Source organism: Falco peregrinus, chromosome 1 (genome assembly GCF_023634155.1).
Source record: "Falco peregrinus isolate bFalPer1 chromosome 1, bFalPer1.pri, whole genome shotgun sequence".
NCBI classification, from domain to species: domain Eukaryota; kingdom Metazoa; phylum Chordata; class Aves; order Falconiformes; family Falconidae; genus Falco; species Falco peregrinus.
In genome coordinates, this window is record NC_073721.1 from 19,821,455 (window position 1) to 19,831,545 (window position 10,091).

The 10,091-nt window shown below is 44.9% G+C and overlaps 1 long non-coding RNA gene across 1 annotated transcript in view; it reads right to left on the reverse strand.

The window, feature by feature from the left end:
* Positions 1 to 9,644, reverse strand: part of LOC114011505 (uncharacterized) — a 54,271-nt gene extending 44,627 nt beyond the window's left edge. Inside the window, exon 1 of the long non-coding RNA XR_008747283.1 lies at positions 173 to 9,644. This is a non-coding gene — a long non-coding RNA (uncharacterized LOC114011505). The remainder of the gene's footprint in view (positions 1 to 172) is intronic.
* Between the last annotated feature and the right edge of the window lie 447 nt (positions 9,645 to 10,091).

Sequence of the window (10,091 nt, forward strand, 5' to 3'; positions counted from 1 at the left end):
ACGTTTTACTCTAGACCAACTGAATGGCAGTGTTTTCAAATGTACAGCAAAATAGTGCCCCCAAATTGCAAGCTGAGGACACACAAATTGAGCGTGTCTCTCCAAACTGACACACACCTGAAAAGGAGGATCTGTATTGCACTACACTTGAATCTTAAGTTGGCACACCTACCTAATTCCAGGCTCCTTGCCAGCAGTTCCAGTCACTGTCGGATCCAACAGGTGTCATGGACAGGCCCTCATGGAGAAGTTCAACACACCCAGGATCTGACTCATCCCTTGAGATCCATTCAAGCCACCTCTCTTGACCACGCAATGAGATTAGGTACCCAAGTGCTGCACCTCAGGGTCTGTGCTGGCTTGGGCTCAGCTCTCAGGGCTGGAATACACTCTTGCTACTTCACTTGTAGATGCCATATCTTGTTTCACTTCTTTTAATTACTACTTGCTCCAAAAATGAAGTTCGTTTCATTAGACTTCAGCTTTACATTTTCTACCTACATTTCTTCCAAGTTTAATTTCCTTTGATAAGCTCAAGAACTTGGCTTTCTTAGCCAACTTAAAAATACTAAATTTTGACTGTGTATCTTTGAATTCAAGCACTTACATGTACAGTTTTGAACCCCTAGTACAAAGCAGATGTCTCATAAGCATACTATAAGCTGAGGCAGATGAGGCAAAACACAGAAATAAATCCAATCAGGTTGAATATTCAAAGCTACCTGGCTGGAGGAGTCCTTACTAGCTACATATTCTGTGAAAATACATTTTATTTTAAGGTTTGAGTCTGTTTTAACATAGAGAGATAGGATTTAAACAACAGGGCAACTTCTTCACAAGATGAATTTTTATATTCCTTGTTCCCTTTAGAAGTAATTCACTCACTGCAATGCAACAAAACACTTTTGAAGCCCCTCGATTTACTACTTACTCAGCAGAAAATATCAGCAAGAGAGGTCTGTAGAAAATTAAATATATGCACACATTGAGAAAAACAGTAAGTGATAGATACCGCTCAATGAAATTTTATGTGACCAATAGCTGTTGGTGGATATGTGATTTAAAGGTTGCATTAAGTATCTGAAGCTTTAACTAATCACTGTATAAATAACTTACGATGGTGGCGTCAGGTAAATGACTGATAGAAAGCTTCTCAGCAGGCAGACACGTATCAATGGAGGTAGCTCCGAGTAAAGTTTTACAGGAAGAGGGGGAAAAAACTATCCCAGAAACACTACTGGAAAAACAAGACAGCAAAACACAAAAGCCCAAGCAGTGCCTATGCACAGCAGCCTGGGAGGAGCAAGCTGCAAAAATAACATTTGTTGTTCATCTCTGCACAATCCCTCCCTTGGCCACCCATGGGACATGATATCGATGCCACAAAAGGTCAGAGGAGCACACAGAAATTTCCTTGTGCTCAAAATGCATTGTTTTGGTAATCTGCTTCATGAGTTTTCCAGAAGTTTCTGGGAGCTCTCACTGTTAGCCTGATGAAACAACCTGAGCCCACAAAACACCCTCACATGATTTTTTTAAGCAACTCACCTCATAAGCACTGCAGCTAAACCTGGCCTTTATTCTCTTTTTCTCCCCAGCCAACAGAAAAGGATGTGCTTTAGGAGAAAGAGCAGTAGTTAACAGGTGTCAAGCCCACCACCCACACCAGTTCATGGATTGGAGGACCACCTTGTATAATCCAAGAGTAGGGGACTAACTTCAACATCTCAGGAGGCTTGAGTCCTTTTAGTTCTTTAAATCATTTTATCTGACAAATGGAGGAATTGCAGGAAGGAAATTACACAACTTCCCAATGTGACCAAGTATGTGTCACATTACACCAGTGTGCAGGAAATAACCTTGCAGGTGACTGAGGACAGCAACACCCTCTCATTCTGGAGAGCAAGGTTAAGCATGCAGCAGTGGCTTTTCATCACTTCCAGGAAAATACCAGATGTTCACTGAAGTCAGAAAATACTTCCAAGAAGTGTAACTCCTCCTTCCTGGTTTTGAGGTTGTGCATACAGGTTTGGTCGATTTAGGGTTACCCGTCTGCAGATGCAGCTACACCACTGGCAAAGTTAATTTTTAGTATGGAGGAAGGTAATTCAGACATTGATAAGTATTGATCTTCACTTTCTTTCCTCTGTGACCTGAGAGATCGTCTCAGATCACTTACAAAATGCAGATAATCATACGTTATTTATCTACCTTTAAAGATGATCCTGTCCATATTTTTCCTAAGGGCAGCCACTTGGGATAAGAAGCAGAGTGGCTGAAGTTATTGTCCATCTTCTCCATTAACCAACACACAACAAGGGGTGGGAAGAGGAAGAAAAAAGAAATATCACCAAGGTCAGTTTGCACTGGGGTGAGAAAGCGACTAGACAGGAAACCGCCCTTTTACTGTCACTTCTGGCTCCTGTTCCTGGTGTTGAAATCCAAGAGTTAATGAAGATAGATAGACTCACCCATGCTGTTGGGGTCTGGATACTAATGAAAATTATTTAATGGTCAAGAGCTGCCACAGGGTGCACTGATTAATTAGCAGAGTTAGGAGGGGAGTGACTCTACCAGCACGTCAGCTACTAATAATAGAGCCCAAATCAGTCAGGGAGGGTATCCAAAAATTTGATGAGGCAACTGTAGACTTGCAGCTCACCTTCACAGAAAGCAACAAAGGCAAAACCTCTTCTACAGGGCTTTTTTGCATCTCCCAAGTCTGGCTAGGAAGGACTATGTCCAGGATGAGTTGCTACAGGGACAGATGTTCTCAGGGAGGAACTGTGCCTTGGGGGTGGACGTGGCCCCTCTCTGCCAACCCAAGAGCATGTGTGCGCATCAGCGATGGGCAAGGTCAGCAGATGGGCGCTCTGTTTCTCAAAGGATCTGTCTTTCCCTTTCTGCAAGAGGTTCTGGCAACCCTTTCAGACCTGCCCAAGAGACCTCAGCGCAGCCTCCCTATACAACAATTTTCTGCTTTTCATCTTCTGAGGACACAAACTTTTGCTGAGAATTTGGTCTTTTAACACCCCAAGGTCTTAATTTCTCCTTGCTTCAGTTTCCTACCTGTACAAATAAAATCTCCCCCTTATCCATCTCAAGCATAACCTACTCGGAACACAAAATCTGTCTCCCTGTGTATCTAAAGGGTCTGGGGGAAAAAAAAAAGAAAAAAAGAAGAAAAAAAAAAAAGAAGCTTGTTCTGGGGCTTTTTCTATGCTACTGGAAAACAAACCAAAAAAAGAATTAACAAAAGTGACCCCTGGGAGCTGAGAGCTGCACTTAAGATAAGCTTCCCAGGTGTCTGGAAGAGTGCAGGGAATGATGATGAAATAGCTATATCATATACACACACATTTCTTAGAGCACATACTGACACAGCTGGGAGACACTGACAGCTCTGCAGAGTAAGACTAATTTCCAAGCACTGAAAATCATCTTGGTGGAAGGCTTAGGAGTAAAAATTATCCAGCCAATCTGACAGAGTGGTCATAATTTCAGCATCTAACATCTCAGCAATGGCTGAGCCATAAATTATCATTCTGCATCAGCAGAAAGAAGAGGTCTTAACGCTTTTTGTTGACATGGCAGACTTGATCACTGGCTATAGTGATTTGGAAAATAAGACAGGTGCTTTTTACACCATGCTTACTGCCAATGAAGATACAGGTACAGGGCAAAGAGAGAAAAGATCCTGGCCTGTTCTCCAGTTTGCTGAAGTTTCCTCCAAGCTCTAAAATACCCTTTCTGGGCCTCTGTAAGGAAAAAATGCAATTCCATGCTCTGAAGTAGACCTAAACCTTCCAGCACTGTAAATGAAAGCAAGTGAAATTAAAAAACAGTATACTATTTCTTTCTCTTAATCTAAACAAGGAGCACATCTCAGGTTGCCTCTCAAATTTCATCAGAAGATGGTACCACAAAGGCAGTAAAAAAACATTTACCCAACTCATCCCTGCTAGTTGGTTACTTTTGTCAACAAACCACACGCAAAATGTAACCCACAACCACAGCAACTATGGCATGATTCTTCTGGTTCATAGCCCGTAACACAAGTATTTCACAGCATTACTTAATGAAAGCTATGTGCCACTAAGCAAAATGGCAGCATTAAACTGCAGTTCACATGCAAGCTCCAGACGGAACAATTCAGTTCCCAAATTTTACTGGATGGGCTCTCACTCCTTCCCCCACAACAGCCATGTGTGTGCACTGGAGAACTGTAGTGACACCAGGAGGGTACCCAAAAACGCAAGTGCTTTTAACATCACAGTCCCCCCTCCCTCCTTCCTTATGCTGCATTTGATAGCAAAAGCAAAACTGGATTCCCAAGCATCTATTGGGGCAAGGTATATTCAAATCCTTCATGGAGTATCCCTACTGATTTAAGACATCTGTCAGTCATGTAAGCCACTAGTTACCTGCTTAACAAGGCAGATCAGCTGCAGTCACCAGGCTTGAGTGAATCAGCTTCACCTGCTCAATTGTGCATCAGAAGAGACAGCCGAGTTATTGCACAGACATGGCCATGCAGGCCCCGAGGCCAGCCTCAAATCTGCAGCACCGCTACAGTATCTGTATTTATTTACATGCTGGGCATTCATTGTAAACTGCTGATCAATAGCTGTCTCCTGGAGAGAAACCCTCTCTTCACTGAATGACGCTGCTGCTAGCACACAGAGGTTCTTTTTTGATCCTGCTGACTTAAGTCTTTGCTGCTACAGTAGGCAATATCACATCTCCCAGTTGCACTGGAACTGTTGGTCCTTTCTACTGACACAACTTGCTTGATCCAGGAACAGGAATTTGAGGAGAAAAATTCCTGTTTTCTTCTTCTTCTTCTGCCCTTGGCCACTGGGTCTGTTCCTGTCCCTGCTCCACTTCAACCAGCTGTTCCTTCTTCATTTACTTTGCAGGCCATTTGTCCAAAGCCACAGCCACCTCACTGGCTGAGGAAGGGAAAGCACCAGTAGATGAGCTCTCCCTGAGCCTCACGGTATGTCAGAGGCAGATTCCGCAATATACCCTTGCATTGGAAACCCTCCCACCCCATAGAACAAACACTGTCTCCCCATCATGGGGCATACTCCTGTTCCTCAGCTTCCCTTTGTGTAGCCAGCGTGAGGACCAAGCTCTCACAAAGACCCTCTGGAGGGCTCCTTGTTGAAAACAGTCCTACGAGACGTCCCCCTTTCAGAAAAAGCCAGGTCTCTCCCAGCAAAATCCTCCTTCCTAGCACTACAATGCTGTCACCACCACCTTGACTTTTCATTGTGCCTCGCAGGCAGTAACAGCAGCCAGTGAAACCTGTCTTGCCACAGGACATTAGCTCTGAGATAACAACACAGGGAAGCTGGTGCTACCAAGCAATGTTCTCCTGAAGTTCATAGCACCAGTGATCTTCCCTTTCAGGTCAGAAATGGCCACCCCCTTTTCTCCTTCCCCCCACCAGCTTTCACACTTTGCCTTTGCAAGGTCAGAAACCCAGCCTACACCAAGTAGTAATTCCCAAGAGCGGTTCAGGGTACTACTCAGACAACCTTCAACATGTAAGCAGAGGGACATAAGCAGAGGTCCAAGAGCTGAGGCAAACCATTACAAGTAATAGGGCCCTCCTTTTGAGCCCCAGCCCCCTCCAAGATAACAGCTGTCGCAGGAGGGAGTAGAGGCGGCTGGAATTAAACACAGCTCCATTTTGCTGTAGCACATCAGCAAACTTACCAGTCCAGGCTGTGAATCAATGACAGTTTGTAGTATTTCATCTCTCCCCTCCTTGCCATGCCTGCCACGGGGAACTCTTTATCCTCAGACTTTGAAGCGAGCTGCTATGTTATTTAATTTGCTACCCCCAACGGGTGAGGCACAGTGGCATTTTGGTTTCTTAAGATTGCTGCGTACACAATTTTCCCATTAATTTTTATCCTGCTTCGAACAAACAGTGCAGACAGCATGGTCCAGTGGTCGTTCCAACTAATAGCAAGAACAAGCAAAGCAGATGAATTCAGTTTTTAAGAAGCACTACAAACTCATTAGGCTAGGGAGGAATAGAGGTGGTAATATAATAAGAGAGTAACCTCATCAAAAGAGTATGTTTAATGCTAACAAGGAAAAAAAAATCAGCACTGCATATGACATGAATTTCATATATGAGCTTCTGCTATCAGATTCTGCACACAGTAAAAAATGCAAAACTGCCAGTGTACCTCCAGCAGCTTCCCCTATGCCACAGCCCATGCCTGGATATTACCCCTGCGCTTCCAGCAGTGTAATACGCTTCACCCACCTCACCTACAGCCCTTCTGGGAAGGCTGGAGACGAAGCTGAGCATCCACCGAGTGCCCAAACAGACTCCTACAGACAATCTGCGAAAGACAAGCACACCCAGCAGCCAGCAGGGGATCATTTATCACAAAAAATAAAGTAAATCACTCCCTCTGCTCTCTCAGCTCTGACCTGAGGAAAAAAAAAAGAATTAATAATACTATGAAACACTTCCCAAAGGCAGATCTAGGAAATAAAATTCACAACTCTACTGTCAGGCAAAGCTCCTGGAGGTGCCCACTGTCCCCTCTAGCAGCCTTACCAATGTGCTATGGCCCATAAGCTACCTGTCTCTGTCTCCAAGGAAATCACTGCTTTAGCACGTTTTTTTGTCCACTCACCTACCATCATCTCCTGTACATTACAGTCACTCTTCCCTTCTAACGCAAGGACATGTGTTAAATACCTCGCTAATCTCTGAGCAACTGTTTTCAACTCATTTGGCTTTGACGCTTACTATTTCTAGTTCTGATCAGAAGGGCCTGTATGCCCAAAAGCTTCTCTACCTTCTATAATCCTACCTTCTAATCCTGCCCAATAAAAGGTCTGTACACACAGACCTTGCTTTTACATCCATACCCAGGGCCCCTCTCCTGTCCCTACCTCAGGGCAGCTTACTGCAAGACCTGCAATTGGGAAGCTGGAAATAAAACCAAACAACTTCCAAGACTTGAGAACAGAAATGGTAAGCAAAGACCTCTAGCAATCTGACTGGAAAGACACTCTCAATGCTTATGTATCTACAGACAAGCGTGTCCCAGGACTAGCACCAATGCTTTGGTGCATACCGAAGAATCTGGAGGTGCTTCTCATCAGAAATAATTTGGTCATGAAGGTCCAGCTGAAGAGCTGCTTTGCTGAGTGCAGCCACTCTTTAGCAGAGCTGATCATGTCAGCAATCATTCCGGGGTTTTCGGATCAGATGAGTCTTTGAGAGCCCCAACCCTGTGCCCTCCTGCCAGCGGCTTCGGTTTCAGGAGCTCCCTGGTTTCTCAGCATTTTCCTGACCCCTAGTGACAAGATGCGGCTGTACAGCAGCACTCAACATGCAGTGCCCAACTCTCCCTGCATAAGCAAGGAGCAAAACTCACACTTTAAGATGGGAGAAAGGTTTCCAGATCTGTCAAGATACTCACCCTCCACAACCCCTGCAAATTTGCCAGAAAATCCAACCTATTTAGCAAAGAAGCTCAATTTTGGAGTGAAAGTCAGGAAACAAGATGAATACAAGTTTCCCTTGCACTGGGCTCCAGCTGTGCCAGGGAAGCCAAGTCACAGGATTCATCCATCAGCAGACTGGACAAAACAAGGGGTGGAGAGAACGCAGTTTTGATCCATTACCTTCCCCCAGGGCAAATGCATCCTGTTGCAGGGAGCTAAGTGGCCTTGGCAGGGCCTCAAACTTCATGATCTCACCACCATCGATGACAGACCATGGAGCAAACTCCAGGGGACCTGGGGGAGAAGACTTGTGACACAGGACTACATTAGCTGCCAAGGCCCCTGGCCCTTGTTTTTGTCATGCCATTTGGTTTTAAGGACAGAGTCAAAACAGGATTATTCTGGCCCAACTCTTGAGTTTTCAAATCTAATATGTGCCAGGCTTCTCCGTGCATCAGCTAGCAATGGGTAGTCTCTTGCAGGGCCAGTTTGACACAGGAGAAGGCATCTGTGGAAATGTGCACTCAGGTACTTTGGACTCAGGTTTGCATCATCCTCTTCCTCCAGGAAACATCGCTTCAATGCAACATTTCTTCACTCCCAGATGCTATGGTATTCCACTGCCTCGCACACAGTTGTCTCCCACTTCAGTATTCACATTTTCTACACATTAGAAGCGGTTATGCCACTTCTATTGCCATTTCTTTCAGTCTAGCCTTCTTCCAGGGGCATCTCCACTCTGCCTGACTTCAAGACCCTTTACCTAAAGCATCCTGTGACCAAACCAGAGAAGCCCCAATCTGTACCAGCCTCTGATTTATTTTGTTTATTGTGCTGAGGCCAATTCCCAACCCTCACTGACTTTGATAAAACGCTACAAGAGGAAGTATCACACAGGAATAATTAACAGTTCATCTCTATTTATTGGGCCCTGTTGCCAACTTAAACTTGTCACAACTTCCATAAATCCCCTCCAGTGCTAAACAAACTCCTTAATTAAATCTATTGTGCTTCAGATACCAGCAGAGTAGTCAATGATGAAAGCGTTTCGCCCACCCTGCCTTAAAACACCCTTTAGGGGCTGAGGTTCACCAGAGGATTGTGACTCTGTCCCAAGCTGCTTGTTCAAATGCTGTTAGCATGGATGCAAACTCTGAAGATGTATTCCCAGTGAATTCCTGAGGCACTGCAGCTGATTAATTGTTTCCTTGCTGACTAAGCAGTTGTTCCAGTCTCATTGCAGGAGCAACCTTAAATCCATAATACGTGGGCAATTCAGTACCCACCAGGCAAAAATCTGTTCTCCATCTCGTGGGTCACTAACAGTCCTCCTGCCCTGGGTCTCCCCCTTCAGGGAAAAGAGGTGACATATAGCAAGCCCTTTCCCCTCCCAAATGGCAAAAAGAAGGAATGGCTGATGGTGCCAGACCTGAAGAAGAGCCAAGTGCATCAGTTAAAGGTAAAGCAAACTAACAGCACACCCAGGATTTTCTAAAGGAAAGCCTTCTCTAAGGAACAGGGACATCCCAACACAGGATCTAGTTCAATACACTGTCTTCAGCTGCAGCCAGAAGTGGACCTGGGAAATGTAAGAACAGAGCAAGCACAAATGAAGTGTCTCCCATTTTCTGCCTCCACCTACTTTCAGCCCAGGAGATCTTCACGTGATGTGTATTTTCTATTTAGAAACACCCACTGGGTCCCTCCTGGGTGTGACAGACAAAAGCACTGGAGGACACACACCTACCTCTCAAAGTACAATACAAAACAAACAGCCCTATAACTACACCTTGCTTGAGATAAAGACTCCTTCTGCCAGTGTCAGAGCAAACATCCCACTGCTGAGTCAGCAGCTCTGCTAACAGCCCATCCAACACAAACTTGCATTGCAGCAAACAAGATGGCAGAAGCCACCACTTTCTTTGCTGGTTAATCCCATTTGCCTCATCAGAGGGCCCCAGATGTAAAATCAGAGTAAATTTACCGTGACTTGAACCATGCTAATACTAACTGCATGAGTCCCAAGGGACGCCTGGAAAAGCACACCTGCAGGAAGATGACAGAGTACATTTTTAATACTGTTAAGTGAGGAGTTAGCACAGACTAAGGGGAAGGAAAAAGGAGGAGAAGAAATAAATCAAACCACACAGAAGGGGAAAAAAAAACCAACAAAAATACAAAACAGAAAAAAAAATCCCAAACAACACTCGTTGCTGCATTGGAAAGTCCTAGGCTCCTGTGGGCAGCTTCCCCCCCCCCCGGCCCCGTAAGCAGCAAGGATCATGCTTCCACATCTCTAGCATGATTGCAAGCAGTCACACGCTGCAGCCAGCACTCCCACAGAAGGAAGCTAGTGCACCCTGCTCCCTTCAAAGGGACCACCAAAATGTTTTGAGGAGCATGAAATGAGAAACGGAGAATTCAAAAAGCAAATCTTGAGATGGGAGGCAGTACACAGCTCTCAGCCAAAGCAACCTTCAGGGTCAGCAACATTTTGTTAAAAACTTATTGACAAAATAAAAATAGATGAGTGATACGAGAACTCCCTCCAAATATGAAGAAGCCCCTGTGAGTATGTAACAGCAATGTACGCATGTGGGTTTAAC